This window comes from Sinohyriopsis cumingii, chromosome 15 (genome assembly GCF_028554795.1).
Source record: "Sinohyriopsis cumingii isolate HCF-2022 chromosome 15, ASM2855479v2, whole genome shotgun sequence".
Lineage (NCBI taxonomy): Eukaryota > Metazoa > Mollusca > Bivalvia > Unionida > Unionidae > Sinohyriopsis > Sinohyriopsis cumingii.
In genome coordinates, this window is record NC_142975.1 from 673989 (window position 1) to 701370 (window position 27382).

At 35.0% G+C, this 27382-nt stretch overlaps 1 protein-coding gene across 6 annotated transcripts in view; it reads left to right on the forward strand.

Annotated features, from left to right (window-relative positions):
• The window catches only part of LOC149781111 (D-glucuronyl C5-epimerase-like), a 279390-nt gene that overhangs the window by 170509 nt on the left and 81499 nt on the right, over positions 1-27382 (forward strand). For all 6 annotated transcript variants that reach the window (XM_089935205.1, XM_089935204.1, XM_089935201.1 and 3 more), the window contains one exon: positions 9442-9560. The gene's annotated coding sequence lies outside the window, so the exon portion shown is untranslated. The remainder of the gene's footprint in view (positions 1-9441; positions 9561-27382) is intronic.

The following is a 27382-nucleotide window of genomic DNA, read 5'->3' on the forward strand; positions in this document are numbered from 1 at the left end:
GATTTCACCAGAAAACGTCTTACGATAACTACTTGGTCCTAAATTAAAATGGTGCCGATCTGATACCCATTATTGCAGCCATCTTGACAATCTCGTTAACGCTTCTATAAAACGGAAAGTAAAATCAAGATGGGATTTTTCAGTTTTTCACTAGAAGATTTCTTATGATATCTTGCTGGTCCTAAAAATATTAATGTGGATCTGACATTCAGTAAAGCCATCAAGGCCGCAATCATGGATAAAGTGTTTCTTTTTTCTTCTGCTTCTTCAGGACTGATGATCATAGCAGCATAGAGCTCACTCAAAAATACCTTTTTTAGTTGTCTATTTGGTCCTAAATGCAAATGATGAAATTCTTATATCGAATGTGGCCACCGTGACGGACATTTTAGAGCTATAGGTACTACTCTGATTAGATGGACATATTGGCATGGGGCTTTCATCAAATGTTTTCTAATTATGCCTGGTTTGTCTTAAATAAAACAATTATTCAGATCCTACCACAAAAATGGCCACCATAGCGCCTAATTTAAAAATCTTATCGCTCAAGATAATCGGATGTTTTCAGCTTTCTGCGCTTGAAAAAAAGAGATGTTCTGATCTTGATTTCATGGAAATTCTTTGCAGAAGGTAGAACGCCAGTCCCTTCAGAGGAATATGGCTTTTAACAAGCTACCAGATAAAGCGTTATATTTCTTGTTATGGGGAGCTATCGTTAGAAAACCATATCTTCCGAATTACGTTTTTTTTTTCTTCATAAGTTTCATAAATGTGAAAGCTCTAATTTGATTGGTGAATTGAAGGCGTGTATCAATGACCATCAGATCTTCCTTTTGATTGGAGATCCGCTATATCTGATTGGCTGTTTCTTAACCATGAGTTACATCGATTGAGGTCAATAGCCACTTTTGTTATCAAGGAAGCTGCAAATTTGTCATGTTTGTGTTTACCTGCATATATTGAGTACTCTTCTATTACGTACTCTTACGATTATGCAAAGAAATATAAGCATAATTTGGTTGTTTTTACATCAGCTCGATATATTAAGCTTTGACTTTTCGTTTGGATAACGTAATTAACCATTGTCTAAAGAAGAGCTTGTTCGTTGCTTCCATATTCTAATATGCTATGTTTTAAACGACGTCTTGCTTGTTAGAAGAAACCAGAGCGTCATCATATATATATATATATATATATATATATATATATATATATATATATATATATATATATATATATATATATATATGTGTGTGTGTGTGTGTGTGTGTGTGTGTGTGTGGTCAGTTAAACGGGCCCTCTTTGGTACGGCCAAGGATTTCCGTTAGAAATGATAGTCATACACTTTGCACCAATAGCTGGCAAGTAAGTGCCTCTGGCGAGTCGCTTTACAATTTTGTATGTCAGGGCCACATTTAATCAGATACATGCATATGTCAACACCATAATACATTTTTCACACTTGACCCCATTACTTTGTTTGTTGTGATGACTTGTTAAAGTCAATCTAATATATGTTTTGATTGTAATTTGAACTTAGTAAACCTACTTTGATTTTGGACAAGAAACCCCTAAAATTGGTCATGTGATTTTGGACAAGAAACCCCATAAACTGGTTATGCTGATTCCTTGTCAAATCTTTACTTTAGGAAGTGAATAGTTCTTGCACGTTATCAAGCTCTTCAATTTTGGACATAATCCATTATTACTTTTAGTCTGCAATCCTATGCTGCCAATATAGAAGTGATTGCGTTTTTAAAAAAAAAAATGAACGTTTCAAGTTTGGTACCAGCCTCATAAATGCAGTTACGCAATGAATAGTTATAATTGTGTTCATTGTACATCTTATTAAATGACAAAATAATGGAAACGTATTTGACGTAACCTGACTTATACAATACGCAAACAAACATGCAAACCCACTCGAACAAATTGATCGAGTCAGACTGAAGGCCTGCAGGACATGACTAACGATTTGAGGTTTTGCCAAAGCCCCCCTCACCCCCACCACCACCCACACCCGTCTCACGAGAAATCCCAAGAACAATGTTCATCCATTTCAGTCTGGTCGTGAAATAAACTTCTGATGTAATTCGTCATCATTGATAACAGTTACGACTATGTGGTCATAAACTTAGTAACATAAAGTAACAAAACCCACAAGTTTTGTAAAATCAACAATTCATTTAATTCTCAAAGATTTAAAATAAAAATTGAAGAGCAAATTAGAATATTGTGAATTAAATCAAATATTCCTAAACCTTCTGTCACAAGTCGAAAATAACAGTGTGTTCCGAATAAATTAAAATCCTAAATATGCTGATGTACCAAGAGTTTTGATGTATCACAATGATATAATCCAAAATATCTTTGAATGAATTCACAATAATCCCAGAATAGGTTAATCATGTCAAATGAGCACTTGAGTTACTCCAATTCCAATGAATGATTAAAATAATGATTCCTCTCAGATTATATCTGAACACAAATAAAAGGGATTCTACTAGACATATTAAAATAGGAATAAACAATTTTGTTTTATCAGAGCCTTATATAAAAATCTAAGACCCAATAAGATGATCAGGTCATGGGTCATAACTTCGCTTCCAGAACTTTTAGTCATAAGAGCATGTCAGCATGTCTACAAATAATATTTTCAGTGCATCCAACAACTATTGACAAAAGTTAGATATCTAAACATTTGTTTACAAATTACCATTAGCTTAAACTGCAACCTAAAACCATGACCAAACTGATGAATACAAATTATAGGTATACATAGCAGAAATTCATTCTGAACTACTTTCTTTCACATGAAACAATATGCCGGCAGAAGGAGACCGTCGCAGTCGAAACAATCTCAGCCTTTGATGTCGTAAATATGTGATGCACTACGCCAGACGCGAATGACCAAATAAAACTAAATTGACGTGTATTCTTACAACCACTTCATAGGTTATTTTACGATCTGCCGGAAGTTGCCGAGCAATGTTTCGATCTCCATCCCCACCGCCAATCTGAATAGTCTCGGCCTTTTCATTCAAGTCCAGAAAGCAACCTCTGATTTAATTCGTCGCCATTGGGAATTATATTCTGAACTACTGCCATTTACATAGGACACTATGGACTCACAGTTCATTTTACAATATGATCTCTATGTTTGTCTTTTAGTACTGAACTTTCAACTATGTCTAAATCCAACTAGATCATATCTTAATCTAAAATACCTTCGAAGATATACTCATGGTAAAGTTCATGTGATCGGTTATCTGTCATGTTCATTTAGGGACTGGACTGTAAAAAAACCCACCGTGAAATGGGTCACGGATTTCACTTCTGGATCCGCATCAGTGCCTCATTCCTGACTGCACAGTCACCGAAATACACACATAGTTATAACGTTCAGATTCTAAATAATAAACAATTACCTTCAAATCAATAGCAGATATGCCTAAATGAAACGTTTTTATCACTACCATAATGAGTGAGGAAACATTCTCAAAAAACATACTTGGACTACATTCGGTACTGAACCCGAAGTAATAATTGTGACCAGAGTCCATATCGCGGCGGAGGGTGGCAAAGTTGCAATACCTTTGCTGTTGAAATTTATTTGGTGCACGTCGTCTGACAACATGTCGGAAATAGTTAATCTATGTTTCGATCGCGCCTCGGATGCAGAAGGTCGCGGGATTGAACCCTGGCCGAGTCATACCCAAGACTTTAATAAAATGGTACTAGCAGCTGCCTCGCTTGGCGCAAAGCATTAAGAGGTTAGTGCTAGAGTGCTAGGACTGGTCGGACTGGTGTCAGGATAATGTGACCGGGTGGGACATGATGCCACATGTCCACACGTTCCGATAGCCGCCTAGTATGAAATCTCCAAGTAACCCCTTGAACCAGTCCGACTCAGCTGACCTCTGAGACAGCGCAGACTGTTGTTAACAAAAAGGCAGGCCAATATAGTTCTCGAACGATTTTTATGCAGCTTTTCGCACATAAATCTTTGGTTATATATATCTGATGCGTATGGAGCAATGTTTATGGCATGTCTGTATATCATTGGTGAGATAAATCATCCAATGGCCGCGGTACTGACTAAATGTTTACATATGATTCGCGAACAGGTCCGATAGGCGAGTTCGTTTCATGTAACAGCATTGGGTTTTATGTCATGATTAGCTGACTGATTTTGGTTATGTGCCATTTATCAGCACATGGTGGCCAGTTTAAATGGTCGAGGAATAACCGAGAAGACCAATGGAAGAACCACCAACCGACGGGAAGCTGTTGCCAAGTCTTTTCATATAACCACTTTGATCGAACCGAAACTCGAACTTGCACGGACAGAGATGGGATGGGTACAGTCGAGCTCCTTAGACCACTGGACCATTGAAGCCACTGTGCTTGTCAGAAGAGGGACAGGGCAAATCTACGAATTTCGGATATTATGTATGCAATGTTAGACATTCACAAGCAGGATTTAAACGGTTACGGAATCGTTCTAACCTGACATTGCCAGAAAACCATGACCTAGAAGGAGAATAAAAGATCCCAGTTTTCTTCGCAAAAATGGAACCTCGTGCAGACGACATGCGTGCAAAGAAATTAAGTTTGTGTGAAAACAGGAGAGTAATCTTATAAAAGAGTGTTTACTCTAATAATGGCTTACACAGCCGTTTGTACTCAACACGAAAAGCATCAATAATATAAAAAGTAATTTCATTAATCAGTGTTTAATATGTAACTTGATTTTCGTCTGGGGGGTCTCTAACACAGTCGAGGTGTTCGTATTTTAAATCAAACGAAGCTTTCAGGATAAGCAACAAGCATGCATGCTAACCTTTTCCGAAACCGAATTTTATATTCGAGTGACTGATCAAACTCAAATTGCCGGTATGTCAGCGTCACCTGATTGTGTCCGGTTTTTCCAAATCACTGCTTAGGATAGGTTGGTGTTGCCATATTTCTTTCCTCTCTCTCTCTCTCTTCTGCTTCTTCTTCTTCGCAACATCAAACGTATTTGTTGTAGACTGCGCTCTTTTCCACTATGCAGTACAGGAATGGAGCTGGATTTTTGTTTCGTCTGGGATCAAACACTTTCCTCACCCTTTTTATACGTCAGATTTTGTCCTGTCATAATACAGTATAACTAAGATATGGCCAAATCGCTAGATGATTTAATACACAAACAGCCTATTAACCTGAATTTACGTCTTTTCTTGCGGATACTCTCATTCCTAACTGAAGCAATGACATAACTTGACATCTTTGATAGGGATAACACCCCACAATTGGCTATAAATTACCAGCTGCAAATGCTTGTCGACAGATGCTGATTTTCTCGGTGGAAATAATTATCAACTAAACTACGCGAATTAATTAATGGTCTTCACTCCTTGTCCTAACTGCATTACTCGCTTATTATCAAACCATTTACATAGATATGGTTAAAAGATATATAAAAATTATTGACACGCATAATCCATATAATTTAAGACAGGTTAACTAATTCTCATAATTCGTAAGTAATGCATCAAAGTCTTACCATACATGTTTTCTACTACATATAAATCACTAAATCCGAACTCCTACCAACGAAATATATGACATTCTTACAATACATGAATCATATAATATTCCAGGCTACGAATGCACGGTTAGTTTCTGAACTCAAGGAAAATTTGAAGTATGAATTTAAAACGAATACATTCAACAAATAATTACAAACTTAGATCAATGCATTTTGCATACGATTGAGACAATACATTTGTGCCTTTTCCGAGACTCGCTCCCTTTAATGTGAAGCAGAGCCTCTCCATGGATCCTGATCTCTTAATCATCCAGACCAACGTCCCCTGAACGATTTACGTAACGAGATAAATTAATTATTAATTTTCCTCGATTCTGGTTTCCCAGAAAAACTTAGACCAATTTCTAGAGCGAGGTTACTTAAACCTTTGATTTCGTCTGGGAACATCACTCCGTCTACAGCATGATGCCCCAGTGCTAGACATCACTATAAACTACCACATTGCAGACATTGTAGCGATATGACTGAATCATTGTTAAAGGTACGTTGTAAATCCAGACCACATCACATCACATCGTTTGGGAACGCACACACACGTTCTTTTATATTAACCAATCAAGATTATATTCTCAAACCGCCAAAACGTTTAACACTCCCACACGAGTCAGAAAAATTCTCTCTATGCTGCCTTTATTAATAACTAATCTGGAAAACAAAATTTTATGGCACATGTTTCAAATGGCCCAAGATTTCCCCAAATGTTTGCTCTGGTTATCAAAATTTTATTTTTGCTCCATTACAAAATGCACATTTTGCAATAGAAAAGCGTTGTAGTGATGTCAGTTTCGTGGCATAAATGGCCCACATGCATGTAAAGTCCAGAGTTAAGAACACAGCTGCACGGATCATACTTAGAGTACCACGATCAGAGCACACCTCCCGCTGCTCTTTACCCTACACTGGCTATCCATTCGATCCAGAATCAAACACAAAATTTGTTCTCTGAGCTACGTTTCACTGATGGACTCTAGTCAACATACCTATTCAACCTCACCCATGTGTACACACCAGCAAGATACTTACGCTCCTCTTCTGACAATCGTATACTCATTATTCCCACTATGAAAACAAAGTCAAATGGACAGCGTTCTTTTGCATACCAGGGCCCAGCAACGTGGAATGAATTGCCCACTGAACTTAGACACAAAGACACAGTGATCACATTCAAGAGAGCTCTCAAAACTCACTTATTTCGACTGCAAGAACAAACTTAAAGACCTAATAACGTTTCCTACCTTAAATATTCTCAGCATGTTTTTGTTGTTGTTGTTGTTGTTGTTTTTTTTTAAAAAATGTTTTCTAATTTCATGGTGTATGTTTTTGTAATCATATCATTTTATGTTTTTTATCTTATAGGTGTTGTGTAATGTTGTAAAGCGCTTAGAGCTTCTAAAGATTAGGCGTTATACAAAGTCCTCATTATTATTATTATTATTATTATTATTATTATTATTAATTTCTTGATAACACATACCTTTAATTTCATGGCAATTGTAAATACATTTTTGTGTGGTGAGGCTTCCAAAATAGTGTTTCACTAATCACACTCAGTTAAGTTTGCAAACGTTTCCTGAAGTTGCATGAAATTACCTGTACTTTAGAATTTATTTTAATCTAATTAAGTAAAGAAAACACGCGACTAGCAGTTTCCCTTGGGTGTTTTCCATTCATTATTTGAAAGAAAATTAGACTTTGCATTTATTTTCAGCTTGATTTGAGATTATTATATACATGTGTCTATATTAACAATGTTATATACATGTGTCTATATTAACAATATTATATACATGTGTCTATATTAACAATATTATATACATGTGTCTATATTAACAATATTATATACATGTGTCTATATTAACAATATTATATACATGTGTCTGTATTAACAATATTATATACATGTGTCTATATTAACAATATTATATACATGTGTCTATATTAACAATATTATATACATGTGTCTATATTAACAATATTATATACATGTGTCTATATTAACAATATTATATACATGTGTCTATATTAACAATGTTATATACATGTGTCTATATTAACAATATTATATACATGTGTCTGTATTAACAATATTATATACATGTGTCTATATTAACAATATTATATACATGTGTCTGTATTAACAATATTATATACATGTGTCTGTATTAACAATATTATATACATGTGTCTATATTAACAATATTATATACATGTGTCTATATTAACAATATTATATACATGTGTCTATATTAACAATATTATATACATGTGTCTATATTAACAATATTATATACATGTGTCTGTATTAACAATATTATATACATGTGTCTGTATTAACAATGTTATATACATGTGTCTATATTAACAATGTTATATACATGTGTCTATATTAACAATATTATATACATGTGTCTATATTAACAATGTTATATACATGTGTCTGTATTAACAATATTATATACATGTGTCTGTATTAACAATATTATATACATGTGTCTGTATTAACAATATTATATACATGTGTCTATATTAACAATATTATATACATGTGTCTATATTAACAATATTATATACATGTGTCTGTATTAACAATATTATATACATGTGTCTATATTAACAATATTATATACATGTGTCTGTATTAACAATATTATATACATGTGTCTGTATTAACAATGTTATATACATGTGTCTATATTAACAATGTTATATACATGTGTCTATATTAACAATGTTATATACATGTGTCTATATTAACAATATTATATACATGTGTCTATATTAACAATGTTATATACATGTGTCTATATTAACAATATTATATACATGTGTCTGTATTAACAATGTTATATACATGTGTCTGTATTAACAATATTATATACATGTGTCTATATTAACAATATTATATACATGTGTCTATATTAACAATATTATATACATGTGTCTATATTAACAATGTTATATACATGTGTCTATATTAACAATATTATATACATGTGTCTGTATTAACAATATTATATACATGTGTCTGTATTAACAATATTATATACATGTGTCTATATTAACAATATTATATACATGTGTCTATATTAACAATGTTATATACATGTGTCTATATTAACAATATTGATTTATATGCATCACATTTGTATTGAGATACATAGTAATACAGCTTTATCACTAACACCGTCTCCTTGTATAGTATTTATGGCTCAAAACGTACACATTTTGTAGTATCAATATTGGAAATTTTTCCATGCAGTTAGAGTGATATTCACAATGAGATTGCCATACGCGTGTGTTCAGTACGGTGAAAATAAATATTTGTTAAAGATGTGTTTTAAAAAAAGGTATCTATGAATCTTTGTAATCAATACCTTTTTTGCTGTACACTGTATTGATGCTGCGTTAAACAGCTTACCTACGTACATACATACATGCGTAAGTACGTACATATACGTACATACTTACCAATCACGTATATATGTACGTACCTACCTACCGACCTACCTACTCGGCTAGAACACAGCAGATAATGCCCGTACGAGCTTTAAACTCATAGGATAAGTTGTCGAACGTGAGAACTAGTTTGCTGTTGACCTCATAGTGACACGCATCGGTAGCCAATCAAACTTTATATTATTATTGTCGAAGTTTAGAGGTGTGGTCAAATTGAAGGGATTTGCCAATGAAATATGGCGTTTTATTCTGTGTCTAACAAAGAAGGAGTGACCTTACTGTTGTACATAGATCAATGACTGCTGTGTATGCTAAAATCAGTTAATCTTCACTAATGTTATTTAGTTTATCGAGAGGAAGATAAAATGGCAATCCTGTCTGTTTTTTTCCAGCATAGCTAAGTAGAGAGTTTACTCGTCCTGGTGTGTGAAATACAATTCATTCCTTGTGGACCAAAATCCAGCCTGAAGGTAGTCTCTACAACTGCCGATGATAGTGCTTTGTAAACAAGGTAAGTTGTTAGCCATGTATGAATGACCTATATATAAACGGAGTGGCTATGTTCCTCTCTGATACAAGTTTAATTGGAACATCGCTTTAAGCAGGATAGCTATCTCTGTCGGCACGTGGGTATACCGCATTGACCTCCTATCATTAGTTAGGTTAGTAATGAGGAGGTATACGCAAGGTCAAGGTGGGAGCAAACAAAAATACATGTACAATACTGTATGTAAACTGCTGTTTGTGAAATCTTTAGTTACGCAGCACATGCGTAATGGTTTGGAGGTATCGTATTTAAAACACGTGCATGCATGCATACTTTGTACAGTCCTAATCGACTGTAATGTAACGAACAGAACAGACTTTTTATATGTAAATTAATGATCTTGACTGGCAGTAAATCGATCAGTATCAGTACAGGATTCGGGGTTGCTTTATCTGACCAGGATTCACTTCGTTTAAAGCCTGTCATATTTTATTAATATCCATTACTAAAGCATACGCTATTTGACAAAAATAACGAATTGAGCAGTGTGTGTGTGTGTGTGTGTGTGTGTGTGTGTGCCATTATTCTGAATACTGTTGTTACGTTTTCACACATCTTTCAATAAACATGGCAACTGACCAAAATGTCTTTATTATTACAAGTACAAACTTTCCTGAGAAGTAGTTTGCCCAAAAAAGTTATTTAATTTAAACCAGCTTCACATGTTGGACCACAGAACTTTCCCATTGTAGTAAGAAAATGTAAAAATATCTGAGAATATAAACAAAAAAATTCATATACAAATATATATAATAAGGCCATGTTGGCAGCCAGTTAATAATGTGGGTGGGGGTGCAATATAAATATTCATTATTTTTATTCATGCCATTCAAAATATTTGTACAAATCCTACATTGCCTAAAGAATAAATGCTGATCATCTGTGTTAGCATGATGGTAAGGACTAGTCTGAAAGTAATCCAGAATAAATCATTTTAAATCCAGTCTTTGGAAATTCAATGTGACACCATTTGCAATGTCACATATGCTCACCTATAGGATTATCATTTACAACATGCTGGAAGGTGTATTGGGTCTATTTTACTACCATATATACTTGCTTACAAGGTGTATTGGGTCTATTCTACTACCATATATATTTGCTTACAAGATGTATTGGGTCTATTCTACTACCATATATATTTGCTTACAAGGTGTATTGCGTCTATTCTACTACCATATATACTTGCTTACAAGGTGTATTGGGTCTATTCTACTACCATATATATTTGCTTACAAGGTGTATTGGGTCTATTCTACTACCATATATACTTGCTTACAAGGTGTATTGGGTCTATTCTACTACCATATATACTTGCTTACAAGGTGTATTGGGTCTATTCTACTACCATATATACTTGCTTATAAGGTGTATTGGGTCTATTCTACTACCATATATACTTGCTTACAAGGTGTATTGGGTCTATTCTACTACCATATATACTTGCTTACAAGGTGTATTGGGTCTATTCTACTACCATATATATTTGCTTACAAGGTGTATTCTTCCTATTCTACTACCATATATACTTGCTTACAAGGTGTATTGGGTCTATTCTACTACCATATATATTTGCTTACAAGGTGTATTGGGTCTATTCTACTACCATATATATTTGCTTACAAGGTGTATTGGATCTATTCTACTACCATATATACTTGCTTACAAGGTGTATTGAGTCTATTCTACTACCATATATACTTGCTTACAAGGTGTATTGGGTCTATTCTACTACCATATATACTTGCTTACAAGGTGTATTGGGTCTATTCTACTACCATATATATTTGCTTACAAGGTGTATTGGGTCTATTCTACTACCATATATATTTGCTTACAAGGTGTATTGGGTCTATTCTACTACCATATATATTTGCTTACAAGGTGTATTGGGTCTATTCTACTACCATATATATTTGCTTACAAGATGTATTGGGTCTATTCTACTACCATATATACTTGCTTACAAGGTGTATTGGATCTATTCTACTACCATATATACTTGCTTACAAGGTGTATTGGGTCTATTCTACTACCATATATACTTGCTTATAAGGTGTATTGGGTCTATTCTACTACCATATATACTTGCTTACAAGGTGTATTGAGTCTATTCTACTTCCATATATACTTGCTTACAAGGTGTATTGGGTCTATTCTACTGCCATATATACTTGCTTACAATGTGTATTGGGTCTATTCTACTACCATATATACTTGCTTACAAGGTGTATTGGGCCTATTCTACTACCATATATACTTGCTTACAAGACCAGATGCAGATTTACCATCACATTGTGTGCTGGGAGATCTGATTCTTTGCAGTTTGTTAGTAGTAATCAATAGAAAAACTACATTGACCTTGATCTGCCAGGCATTACGTGATGGTAGATCAGGGTGTATGTTGTTAGCAGTTGGTCTCAACTTGTAAGTGAATACAGACTGTAATGTTAACCGCACACAGATATACATAAAATATAGTATGTAGATTTTGATTTCTTCATTACTGGGTTTTTAACACAGTTACCACAGTGCTTTTGCAGGCTGCATTTTTCAAGTAAGCATCTACTTAATCATGACCCAAGCCCTGTGCCAGCAGGAGCTGGAGGACACACTTTATTGATGGAATTTCAATCCTTTAACAGTCGTGAGTTTGGAACACTCATTGCTAAAATTAGCACGTGACTCTTTGGCGTGAAATTGAAAGCACATGTTTCAAACACATGCATGTCCAGAAAATGATGCAGCTCATATCCTTTCTTCTACACAGAAGCTGACATCCACATTTCATCTATACTGATAAATTTAGGTGTGATCATGAACACTCAAAAATTGTAAGTTATTGAATTTTTAATATCATGGTGTTTGCAATAGGTTTACTACAGGAGCTGAATTAGTACTATGAGTCCTGGAGTCAAGAGTGTTATAAATATGCTAGCTGATGATAGTTTGTAGTTCCCTAATCTATAGTTGTCAGACCAAGAGTTAAGGCAGTATTGTGTCTATATTTCTTAAGGGTAAAATACATTATAAATAAACCTGGCAGGTATTAACTTTCCAGAAAGCTAATGTCTACCCTGAAGTATATAACTGAGGGTACAGTCTGCTAGACAAGCATGCTTCATCATTGTGTGATAACATGGTCAGTGAAGGGAAAAGTACTGTAAAGATGACAAATGCTTTATTAGTCATATGCTATGGAAGAAAAGAATTGAAATGCCCAATATGTTGTCACCATCATATGGAAAATTAATAGATGTATGGAACTGACCAATTAGCTTTCATGGGTGGAACCAGGATTTTTTTGAGAAAAAATTTCAAGCTCTTAAATTGCTTAAAAAGTATTTTTGCTGTAATTTATGTTAAACCCCCTCATACATCCCATCATATTAGTAATTACTGACTAAGGATTTAAGTCTTCATCTCTGATATCAAAGCCAGTCTCTAATCATCCTCCCAACCATTATCAGGGTACATGAGTACCCACATATTTATAATAACTGGTAATAAATTTAGCCATAGGGCATCCGATTACCTATACAAGTTTTCTGCCGCCACTTGTAAAGGAAGCACTCACTTTGTTTTCAAGTTGATAATCCTTTTTATTGAGCTGCAAATATGTGTACTTTTTCACTGCCACTCAAAAGTCTGCCTCTTCCAGTAGATAAATTGACCTTAATTTTGTTGCTTGTTTTCCCACATAACAACTCTTTGATTGAGCAATGAGTGTGGTACACTAACAGAGGGTGGCATTTTGATCTTGCTGCACAACTGACATGTGTACAGTTGCAAGCTTGAATATAAACATTTTCAGACAATGAGGATCAATTCTTTGAATTTTAGTATCTACAGGTTACATGAAATCATTATAACACTTATCCTAAGAGAAATAATTGTTGTATATACGTCACATTCCACTGTTATTTTTGGGGCAATACATTAGTTGGACACTATAAAGGAAGGGGAGGGGGCATAGGTGTACACAATTAGCAGGTAGAAACCTTTCCCTTATGGGCCTGGAGCATTCACTTTTTCATATTGATTGATATCATGTGTTCTTTGTAACAAAGAACCTAGAAAAGATCAATTTGAGCAGCACGTTTTTGTCTTGAAGTCTAAAAGAGAAGTATTCTTAGAGAAAGTTGTTTATGTAACAAATCTAGTTAACAATCAATGCATACGAATTGTTGTTGTAGGGTTTAACACCATTTTTTAGCACAAGATAGGCAATACATGACGGCCGGTGTAAATGGTGGAGGAAGAACCCTGCAGAACCCCGTAAAGAACCATCAACCCACAAGAAGTTAATGGCAAGCTTTCTCACATACGCACATTGGCCGAACCCGAGACTTGAACCAACACAGAGGTCATATAAATGGTACCATGAACATTGTTATCCACATAATAGTTAACTGTCATGCACAAACTTACCATATTTTTCCAAAGACTCAAAAAATTTTGGCTTTTTACTTTTTTGTTTCAGCTTTAGAGCCAGTCAATTGATTTCTTAATTTAAAACAATCCATTTTGCCATGATGGTTTTGTTATCAAATGGTTTGCATATACCGGCCTTCCAGTGTGATGTCACACTATCACATCTTGTTAAATGATGATCACCATCGGAGGGGGTTGCACCATCACTTGACTGGCATCTGTATTGTCATATATTTCAGGAAATCTTTTGACATGGCAGATCAGAAAATCCATTTGAGCAAACTGAAAATTTTCCAGAAAGGCACAGGAAACTTTTAAAACAATTTTATACAGCCCTATTTAGATTACTGTAATACAGTATGGGGTGATTCAAATGATAAAAACATAGCAAAGCTGGCACATCTTCAAAAAAGAGCATTTGGGCTAATATCAATCTAAACAGAAAACAGAAAACTTAGCTGGTAAGTTAAAATTATTACCTATTAAAGACTGAATTCATTTGAGAAAAGCTTCATCAGTGTACATATCCAGTGAGAGTGTTCCTGACTATTTACAGTCATGATTCCAGTATATAGATTATCTTCTAACATTTCCCATCTGAGATCCATGTCTGCCAAACAGCAAAAAATTCCCAAATCAAATAATGAATTACTAAAAAGAAGTTTCCTGTACTCATGAACGTCACTTAGAAATAGCATTCCAGTTGAGATTAGAAATGTCCACTCCATTCCCTTCTCCCAAACTCAATACATCCAGAGATGTAGTTAAAAACAACTGTATTTGTATTCGTAAATGCCTCTGGGCATCATTAATTGCCAGTCTATTTGGCACCGGTTGCAGACCTATTAAATATGTGGACTCATTATGTATGTGGGAGAGAGAAAAGACAGAATGTGAATATATTGTTGTATAGACATGCTACTGTGTATAAATTAGATAATCTGTGTGTATAAATAAGTTCCTTTTTTATAAAGGCCTCAAGGTAGATTCTGCAGCTAATTGTGTTACACTGTTTAAATAAAGGCATTATCATCATCATTATTATTATTATTATTATTATTATTATTATTATTATTATTAACTTTGAATATTTGTTAGTAAATAGTGAAGAACAGTAAATATAAATCTGCATAACTGGTAAAATGCCTTGAAAGCAGGCAGTCTGGCAAGGTTTTACATAGTAAAGTATAAAAACTAATTGTCAAACTTATGTTTTATGCATTTTATATGTATGGAGAAAATTATGCCATTTATGACATTTACATATTTCTTTAAAACACACTGTTATGAAATGGTTTTCTTTAATAGCACATAATTTACAGGTAATTGATTACTTGGGCACTTGCTACACCACTGCTTGAAATCTAATAACCCATATACACCAAGGCCAGTTTATAACCTACCTAGTGACCCATATACACTAAGACCATTATATTACCTACCTAGTTACATATATACACTAACAACAGCTTATTACTGATCTTATTATTCATATACACAACACTAAGTTATTACTGACCTAATTACCTATGTACACCAACACCAGTTTATTACCTACCAAATTACCCATATACAACAACATCAGTTTATTACTGACATATTTACCAATATACATAGACACCAGTTTATTACTGACATATTTACCCATATACATGGACACCAGTTTATTACTGACTTAGTCATCCAAGTACACCAACACCAGTTTATTACCTGCCTAATTACTTATATACACCAACACTAGTTATTACTGACTTAGTTACCAATATACACCAACACCATTTTACTACTGACCTTGTTACTGATATACACCAACACCATTTTATTACTGACCTTGTTACCCATATACACCAACACCATTTTATTACTGACCTTGTTACCCAAATACACCAACACCATTTTATTACTGACATAGTTACCCAAATACACCAACACCATTTTATTACTGACCTTGTTACCCATGTACACCAACACCATTTTATTACTGACCTAGTTACCCAAATACACCAACACCATTTTATTACTGACCTTGTTATCCATATACATCAACACCATTTTATTACTGACCTTGTTACCCATATACACCAACACCATTTTATTACTGACCTTGTTATCCATATACATCAACACCATTTTTTTACTGACCTTGTTACCCAAATACACCAACACCATTTTATTACTGACCTAGTTACCCAAATATACCAACACCATTTTATTAATGACCTTGTTACCCATATACACCAACACCATTGTATTACTGACCTTGTTATCCATATATACCAACACCATTTTATTACTGACCTTGTTACCCATATGCACCAACACCATTTTTTACTGACCTTGTTACCCAAATACACCAACACCATTTTATTACTGACCTTGTTACCCAAATACACCAACACCATTTTATTACTGACCTTGTTACCCATATGCACCAACACCATTTTATTACTGACCTTGTTATCCATATATACCAACACCATTTTATTACTGACCTTGTTACCCATATACACCAACACCATTGTATTACTGACCTAGTTACCCATATACACCAACACCATTTTATTACTGACCTTGTTATCCATATATACCAACACCATTTTATTACTGACCTTGTTACCCATATACACCAACACCATTTTATTACTGACCTTGTTACCCATATGCACCAACACCATTTTATTACTGACCTTGTTACCTATATACACCAACACCAGTTTATTACCTACCTAGTTACCCATATACACCAACACCATTTTATTACTGACCTTGTTATCCATATATACCAACACCATTTCATTACTGACCTTGTTACCCATATACACCAACACCATTTTATTACTGACCTTGTTACCCATATGCACCAACACCAGTTTATTACCTACCTAATTACCCATATACACCAACACCATTGTATTACTGACCTTGTTACCCATATACACCAACACCATTTTATTACCTACCTAATTACCCATATACACCAACACCATTTTATTACTTACCCTCCTGATGATGATTTATGTAAGACTGATGTTGTATGACTAATAAAGGTTAAATTAATAACATTTCTGGCATGATTGTCACATGATTTTTCTGTTTTTTTTCTTTCATTGGTGAAACGCTGTCCAGTGTCACTTAAAAAAATTCTTTTTGTTTGTAGTGCAAAATATAATAATGATGATGGTGATAGTTGCCAGATCGTATGGCTTTGCATATTAAATTGTGTTTATATATGGCAACATATAAGATTGGCACTGGGTGTTATAAGTTGAAAAAGTTATTTTTTATTGTTTAATTGTTAAGCCATGGAAAATTGCATTTTTACATACTGAGACTTGTGTGAAGCAAACTCACCTACAATGATGGGGCCCCGAGTGGCCGAGTGGTCTAACACGCTCTCTGTTACGGATCACTGTCATCTCACCTCTGTCTGTGTGGGTTCGAGTCTTGGATTCAGCCAACGTGGGTATGTGAGAAAGTTTGCCAGTAGCTTCTTGTGGGTCGGTGGTTCTTTCCGGGGTTTTCTGGGTTCTTCCTCCACCATTAATACTGGCCGCTATGTATAGCCTATCGTGTGCAGAAAAATGGCGTTAAACCCTACAATAACATCAACAACAGTCTATACTAGTCGGTTGTTCATGTTAATTTTACCCCAACGGATGTAACATCAGGGATGGCTGTTCAGAATTGTATGTATTTATACATGTGAGGTTTCATTAGTTGTTTTATTAATACTGACAAAGGAGAAGTCTTCAAGGTAAGTTGAAGTTTAGGAGGTCATCACTCGCTCATTTTAATGCGATTTATGGGAGCCATGGAATGTACCGCCTTAGTGATACTGCTTTATAATCAAGTGCTGTATAGCTAATTTTGCTACAACTATTATAAGTATTCCAACTTGTAAGACCCAACAGTTCTATTGACACCATATTTTTTGAAAGTTTTTAATTATTTAAATATAGTACAAAACACTTGCAGATACTGAGCAGTTTTTTTTTTTATAAAGCTCATGAATGAACATTATAACAAAAGATTAAGTGGGAATGTAAACTTAGGAATGTTTTACCTGTACTAAACATGTATTCATGGAGTAGTCACCCCTCGGGCCTTGAACAGCTTTGATTACCCTAAAGTTGTTTAACTCAAGGTGTTATCATTAGGCAGGTGTTGGCAGCAGTAAAAACTGCTGATATGCTTCACATATCATGACCAAACAGTTTCCTAATTGATTTGTTTTTCTTGTCTCAGTCTGAATGGAACTTTTAACACATTATTGATAATGTCATGGTGAAGAAATGAGAGTTAGGTGCCCTTCCCTAGGACACCACAGGCAGCCAACTAAACCCCATAACCCCTTGTTAATTAGCTTTGACAGCTAATCCAGGCATGTTGTCAGTTTCTTAAAGGTAACAACAAATTACCTTTGATCTGAAGATAAGCAGTACATTAATCGAACAAAGTCTGCAGGCTTTCATTTTTACTGCTGAAGAATGTGCAAAGGGAGATAAATAAGGCAGTCATGAACATTATATTGGAAAACATTGCTTTGAGTATCATAAATTGAAATCATTAACAGATGATTTTCATTGCCAGGAAAGTAAACTGGGTATACGTTTATTTGTGATAAAGCAGTCCACATTGCCAACAGATTTCACCTTGATAATATTCTATTGGAAGTAGTCCATTTTGTCTTACATATGTATTATCGATAATATGAAGATACGTATGTATACTGTTTTGATGATAATGTGTCACCAACAATCTTTAACTTGTGAAGTGTGTGTGTGATTTTTATTTTTAACATAGCTTTTAAGAATTTGTCAGTCATATTGCTACAGTGTCTGCAGTGTGGCAGTTTGTAGTGATGTCTAGCACTAGGGCATCATGATACAAACACCCAGTCACATTATCCTGACACCAGGCTGACCAGTACTAACACTAACCTCTTAATGCTGAGCACCCAGTGAGGCAGTTGTTAGTAACACCATTTTTATAATTCCTTTAATATGACTTGGCCGGGGTTTGAACCCGTGACCTCCCACATCTGAGGGCATGTGAAGCAATATTGATGTTAGAACTGGGCCATGTTTATAGGCAAGGTTCTAGCAATGTTTGGGTCTTGTCACCATTAGCAATACATGTACATAATGAACATTATAAGTTTTATACACAGATACACACACAAAATTGCAACATTATCATGACAGTGTTCTTTCTTGGCAAGCAAGTATATAATGCAACTTAGATTATCTACCTAGACCAGAGGTCTCAAACAAGCTAAGCCATATCCTGTGGTCCGCAAAATGATTCGCATCACAAGGTGTCATGAGAGATAAAAAAGGTGATGCGGCTCTTAGACCATCAAAAATGCCCTCATGCAGCCCTCATGGTGGTTTGAGTTTGAGACCTCTGACCTTGACCAATTCCGACAACATGCTGGGCATATCTATACACTATCCTGACAATAATAAAAATTAATTTTTTGGGACTTTTGCAAGTGGTTCTTATTTTAATTAGCACACAGACTGTCCAGAAAAAAAAAAGTAATTACTTTTTACTGTTTGGATATTTAGGTCAGAAACAGAATATAATAAATGGAATCCAGGACCATATCCACATTATAAAAGGAAATGTGTTTATAACAAAATGGGATAACAAACCATATCCACATTATAAAAGAAAATGTATTATTAAAAAATGGGATCCAAGTGTAGTGTGATGTGCTTCTATATGCAACTTGTTTTAAATTTCATTTACTTGGGTGGACAAACTACGGCCCGCAGCCCGCCAAGGGGTTTCATGTGGTCTAGGACAAGTCATCATTCACACTGACTCTGTTTATCTTACTCTGTTTATCAAATAAATGTGCTTCTTTTGAAGTTTAAGTTTAAGTTTTCAAATATTAACAACATATTAACAACTGAAAATTATTTAGATGTTATTTAGAAAATCTTATTGTTTTTGCTATTTCAAATTTTAATTATTTTGCTTAATGAACTATGCGGCCTGTGACAAGGTGTAAATTTGTGTATGCGGCACTTGCACTGGAAAGTTTGACCACCTCTGATTTAGATGAATACTAAAAAAATTAAAAATATATTTAAATTAATCATTACTTTTGACAGGATTTTGGCATGCAGTTCTTAACTAGATATTTGCTTCATCCAGAAATTTGTGTTTCGTTGGTTTTCATGTCACATTTAACACATTATTTGCTATATCATTTCTTGGAAATTGGAGCTCTGTGTCTTTCCTAAGGACACACCTTGGCAGCTGACACAAGCTGATTTGGATGGGTTACAAATTAACCTGCAACTCTTAAATTACAGTTTGGATGCTCTACAAATTGAACTTTTTCCAAAAAAGGGAAAACAATCTTTCATTAAAGTGAAACTATTGTCTTCTAAACAATATTGACTCTTTTATGGACATCAGTCTTACACAGTTCATTAATCTCTAGCTACAGTATAAAAAAACAAAGAAGATTGATTACAAAATTACCATGGTTATGGAGGATTGCAAGCATGCATGACTGTCTTTCCATGTTAAAACATGTAAGGCCAAATTAATTATGCAATAGAATCAGAAGTAGGTCATACAATGTTGCATTTGATTTAAAGAACAGAATGCTAGTGAATCCCAACTGACCACATAATGCAGGCAATCTGGTATCAAAGAGTTTGTCAGGTGTGTTATTGATTAAAACACTTTGGAGTTAAACTGTTAAACCGTGGCTAGTACATAACTAGTTTTGCACTGTTTTGCTGTCAGTTTGTTGCATATATGAATGTGAAAGGTCACAAAACCCAAACTTGATTATACTGGAATCCCCTCCAGAGCAAAATTGTTTGCGAGTCCTCAGTTTTTCCTTCTTTAATACAATAATTTGTCCCCTATAAACTGAAACATACCCCCCTCATAGAAATATCCAAAAAAATGTCAATCTCAAATTTCAGTTTTATGCTCAAACAGATACCATCAAAATGAAACTCTAATGTATTTTAGCTGCTCAGTTCCTAACAATCTGATATTATGGTTACCAAGTACATGTAAATGGCAGATCTACGAAAGACCTGGAAAAAGTATCCCAAGGGCATGGACAGTACGTGACGTGCTCACTAATAGATTAGTGTCAACAATAGGCTAGAATATAGTCTTCACACAATTAAAAGAAGACAGCTTTTTAGACAAATTATTGCAAGCAAAATGCCAAGGTAAACCGTTTTAGAAAGACTGTTGTATGCATATTTTCTCAGTGTCATAGATGATGTCATTTGTATTTGTGATCACTATAACATTGATTACTTGTCTTTTTCAAAATTAAATACATGTATAAAGGGTTTATCAACCGGGCATGTGGCCTTACTTTTGCGGCTTGGCCATATAATATTCAAAGTCACTCAATTGATTTTTAGTGTAGAAAGATCACTACATGTTTTCAGCTAGCCATGACTGCCATTTGTCTTCCCTCACATGTCATGGTGTCAGAATGACCAGCTAATTATTGTAGGAGTGAACAATCCTTACAGGATACAATTCATTTAATTAGTATGTTTTTGTGCTGCATTGAAGAAATTAGAGAAAATTAAGCAAATAAACCTCTGCTATTTCAGATATTCTAATAAAATTGAATTCTACAAGAATAAATTTGAACACAACAGTGATGCAAGCAAGCATCATATCAACAATGCCTGCAAATCATACATACCCCATTGATTTTGTGTGCCAGTGGTTTAGCAAAGCTACAACCAAAAAGATGACAATCTCAGGCCCTATAACATATATACTCTCTCTCTCTCTCTCTCTCAACCACTCTGGTGGCCTAGTGGTTAGAGCGTCTGCCTCAGATGTGGGCGGTCATGGGTTCAATTCCCGGCTGAGTCATACCAAAGACTTACAAAAATGGTACTAACAGCTGACTCGCTTGGCGCTCAGCATTAAGAGGTTAATGTTAGGACTGGTCGGCCTGGTGTCAGGATTATGTGACTGGGTGGGACATCATGCTAAATATCTGCATCATGATGCCTCAGTGCTAGACATCACTATAAACTGACACACTGCAGACATCGTAGCGATATGACTGAAAAACATAAAAATCCAAATCACACACTCTCTCTCTCTCTCTCTCTCTCTCTCTCTCTCTCTCTCTCTCTCTCTCTCTCTCATCACATCAAAAGGAAATCACTTTGATTTGAAATGTTGGGTGTGAAGCAGAATTTGATTTGCAAAATAGCTTAGTAATGTGTCCTCCATTGCCAACTCTGCACAGTATTTCTCTGCAAAACAGGCTAGTAATGTGTCCTCCATTTCCAACCCTGCATAATATTTCTTTGCAAAATATCCTAGCAATGTGTCCTCCATTGCCAACTCTGCATAGTATTTCTTCAAAACAAAATGGGCTAGTAATGTGTCCTCCATTTCCAACCCTGCATCATATTTCTTTGCAAAATATCCTAGTAATGTGTCCTCCATTTCCAACCCTGCATCATATTTCTTTGCAAAATATCCTAGTAATGTGTCCTCCATTGCCAACCCTGCATAGTATTTCTTCAAGACAAAAAAGGCTAGTAATGTCTCCTCAGTTGCCAACCTTGCAAATTATTTCTTTGCAACATAGCCTAGTAATATGTTTTCCGTTGCCATCTGTTAAACGGGGGGAGTGAATTGTCCCTCCAAATTTGGTTTTCGTTATCTAGGGGTTGACCGCCCTCGATGTTATTGCCCGGTTCGAGTAATTGTAAATATAAGTGGTGAAACTTATAGGTGAAATAGATAGAGATCTGAGCAGGTATATAGAACAAACCAACACGAGCCCCCGTACATGTAAACAAACAATTTAATCAATTACATACAAACACTGTGAAAATTCATTACATCAGGAATGTACTCTGCTTTTAGAAATTTAACTTTCACCGGAATACAAAGAAAACACAGATTTAAATAAAATAGCGATGTTTACTGATAGATTTAGTTCATCATAGGATCGAGTGGACAATCGAAGTCAACGTCTTGTACGATTTCATAACCTGCTCGTCCCCAGTCTGTTTTGCTTCTTCAGTAGCTGTTCAGACCCTTGGATCTCAGGATGATACTTTCCACCATCCATCTCAGGATACTCTCAGTATATGTCTCAGAAATTAATACGTCGCAGGATTGTGATAATACATCTGACTGCACTTCTCTATACTTCTCCGTATACACCTCAGAGTAACATCACATCATATGTCCCAGAATAATACATCTCATACGTCTCAGGATAACACGTCTCATACGTCTCAGGAGTTATTTTCTCTCTTTTAAATAAATATAAATAGAGACAACCTAAATTTCCCGTTATTTATGAAACAGTTAATTCTTCATTATTCTCCCTCGTTATCAGATTTCACTATCAGTGCTAACAGACGCTAAGGCTATCAATCGACTCCACATGTCCTATAATGACCCTAGTTAGTCAGATGGCTAATTCGTTATGCCTTGACCTTACACATTAACACATACGCGAGGCCTGGGGTTCTGAGCCAGCCTCAATTTACACAGCGAATAAATAGGATACATCACATCAATCAATTACTAGGTCATTTCAGTCAATACACATTTATTCTTAATCATACATGAAATCTTATAAATTCGGCGAATTCACGCGGATTCTCGTAATCATATTAACTAATGTAATGTATTAAATTCTTAGAACATAATTCTTATGCAAACAAGACAACAAATTCAAACAGTTCGTCAAACTTATCTAAAGAAGACTAATGTATGACTTCCTATGTATAAACTCAACACAATTATACTTCATAAAGCAAATTATTACACGAATGTAGAAAAAAGATTCATGCAGATACAAGTAAATAACTTAAGCAAAGCATTATGTATGGAATCAACAAATTACATGGAATTTCCACACTATCTTTGCTTTAAACGTTCCTCCCTCTAATCGGCAAATTAGTTCGTCGGTTCCTTTCGACAATAGTCCCCTTTGGACAACAGTTCCTTTTACGAGAATTTTTTGCAAATCCTCGGAGTCCTACTTTGGGTTTCCACTTATAGGAAAAGCTTAGACTGATTAGAATTTCCGATGTGACTATTTTAAAGGCTAGAAAATTTTGTGTGGGAACACTCCCCTTATTTAACCTAACTAGTCAGAATCAAATATCTCTGCTGCCTTTTTTTCCAGAGGCGCCAAAGTCACGGTCAGCTTGACCTGGTAGTTTGAGTAACAGTTTCTGTGATTTCTCAATTTGTGACAACTTTACCATGAAAATGAAGTTTTCCTTGTCCCTTATAGTCCACCTGGCTGCTGTATAAACAAATGTTTAATTAGGAACAGAATTCTCCCTCTAAAGGACATTACCGTACACGGCAGTATGGCAATATGATATGCGCTTGTCTCCATAAATCTAATTAATGGTTCTCTGGTCTCAACTAATGTATTCTTGTTAGATCAACATAAAATTTGCCACTTCACACTATCCCTGCATAATATTTGCAAAATAGGCTAGTAATGTGTCCTCCATTGCCAACCCTGCATGGTATTTCTTTGCAAAATAGCCCAGTGATGTGTCCTCCATTGCCAGCCATGTATTGTATTTCTTTGCAAAATAGGCTAGTAATATGTCCTCCATTGACAACCCTGCATGGTATTTCTTTGCACAATAGCCTAGTGATGTGTCCTCCATTGACAACCCTGCATAGTAATTCTTAGCAAAATGCCTAGCAATGTGTCCTCCATTGCCAGCCCTGCATTGCATTTCTTTGCAAAATAGGCTAGTAATTTGTCCTCTATTAACAACCCTGGATAGTATTTTACAACTAAACCTTCTTAGCTGTCCAATTCAGTTTAGTGATTTTGTGAATTGTGTCAAGTTATGCTTTATAAGAATGGTTGGGTTACATTTCCATCCTCTGGTAATCAGCACTATATTGAACCAATATGTCATTGCAGGCTTTCTTTTACTGCTGGAGGTTCTCCAGCAGTAAAGGAAAGCCTGCAATGATATATTGGTTCAGTAGGATCTATCAAGGGAGACAAAGCAGTAAAGAAAAATACTGTGCATGCCATATATTGAAACCTTCAACTCATTTTTTTGTGATAAAGTTGTCATCATCTGTATCGAGTGAGTTTCACATGTTTCTTGTCTGAGTTTTATTCAGCGGCCATGTTCATGTTGATAATCTCATTTTGGAGTAGCTTGGTCTTTACACCTATAATACTTAACAATTAATATTATTCTGCCATTAAATTCCTGAACTAGGGCCATTGAATTTGTAAAAACATAATATATAGTTAGTATTTCTCTGCAAGAATAGATTAAATAGAAGTAAACAAGTTTATCTTAATCCAGGTCTAGCTCACTGGTGCTGCCTATAAATAAACCTGTTGTACCTGAAGTTTCCCATGTTCTTTATTATAATTTCAGTAACAGATTTTATCCTGTTGACAAGATAGAATTTTCCAGCAATGAATGAACTTTTTGACCCTCATCCTGGTTCTGCTATTGTCTTAGTTTTTTCTATTATGCTGTTACTTGAGAAATTACTCATTCTTGCATTATCATCTTCAGCAGAATTGTTGTGTTCTTTATTTCATTGGGTGGAATGATTTATTCAAACTATTATTCACTGGAAATACTAAGTGCTCATCAATAATATGCTTGGACAGAAACATTAATTTGGAATTATAGTGAATTCAGACAATGACATTTTTGGATTATATTATTATGATATCAAGAGACCCTTGACACATCGCCATAATCCAGGTTACTAGCACATAAGCACATTTGAGACAATATATACATCATGTTCAATATTGTAACTTATTTGGTATACCTCTGGAATTCAGTTGGAACTTTATACATTTGGACTTAAATATTTTAAGACCATTTAGATTTATACTCTTAGTTTTTTTTACATTTTCATTTTGTATTCTCGGGGGAAATAAATTATTTAGTGGCTTTTACAAAACTTGTTGGATTTCGCTCTTTTTGTATTTACAAGACCATAGAGTCATAACTGTCTGTCTTTCTGTCTGTATGTATGTATGTATGTCTGTATGTATGTATGTATGTCTGTCTGTAGGTAGGTAAGTAGGTATGCATGCATGCATGCATGCAGGTAGGTAGGCAGGCAGGCAGGCAGGCAGGAATGCATGCATGCATGTATGTATGTATGTATGTATGTATGTATGTATGTATGCATGTATGTATGTATGTCTGTAGGTAGGTAGGTAGGTAGGCATGCATGCATGCATGTATGTATGTGTGTGTGAATGTATGTATGTATGTATGTATGTATGTATGTATGTATGTATGTATGTATGTATGTATGTGGCCTAAGTGGTTAGATCATCCATGTTCATTGTAGGAAGTTGCTGGTTCAAACCCCCACTGAGTCATACCATATATTTCAGCAGTAAGTGTTAGTTTTAGGACTGATTGGCCTGGTGTTAGGATAATGTGATTTGGTTGGACATGATGCCACATGTCTCTGTCATGATAACCCAGAGTTAGACATCACTATAAACTGCCACACTGCAGACATCATAATGATATAACTGGAAAATTGTTAAAGCTATGTTAAAAATCCAAATCACACACACACAGACACACACACATACACATAGGCACACACAAAAATAAATTTCTTCACATGTTTTGGGGATTGATCAGTGAATTGTGGGTGGATGTTACTCTGTACACCTTAGCATATATATCCAGGTATTTTTTTCAACTTCATACATTCTACTTTATTTACCTGGTGTTTTTATAAGTTTGTATTAAATGCAGTCTTATTCAGTCAAGATGGACTTTTTGTAAAATGGGCAATCAGCCCTAGTTGTTAGGTAATACTCGCAGTCTTGATTGTTTTAACGAGGCCATGTTCATTTATTTGCCTGTGGTGTAGTGAGTATTCTAAATCGGTTACTACACCCTGTTGCAAGTATAAAAGTCATGTGCAGCAGTTCCAGACACTGCAATTCATTTGGAATTCATAGTGTTCATTTAGGCATTCCATTTTCAACTTCATTTACAGCTTCTGATAACAAACCATGGTGCAAAGGATGCCAAATTCTGAGATGGTATGATAACATGGAAGTAATATTAAATATAGAGGTGTGAATATCTCAGAGAATTTCTCATTTATGCACTGATCCCTTAGTCCTACAATGTAAGACGTCTACTTTGATATTTATGTACTTTGTTTTTATATCAGGGTGGTCCTGAGTGCTATTACAGTTATGTAGGGTTGTGGGAGTACCAGTAGATATATATTCATTTCTCACAAGGCCAGAGTCAATGAACATTGTGGTGTAATAGGCACTGAGTGCTATTACATTTATGTCAGGGTTGTGCACC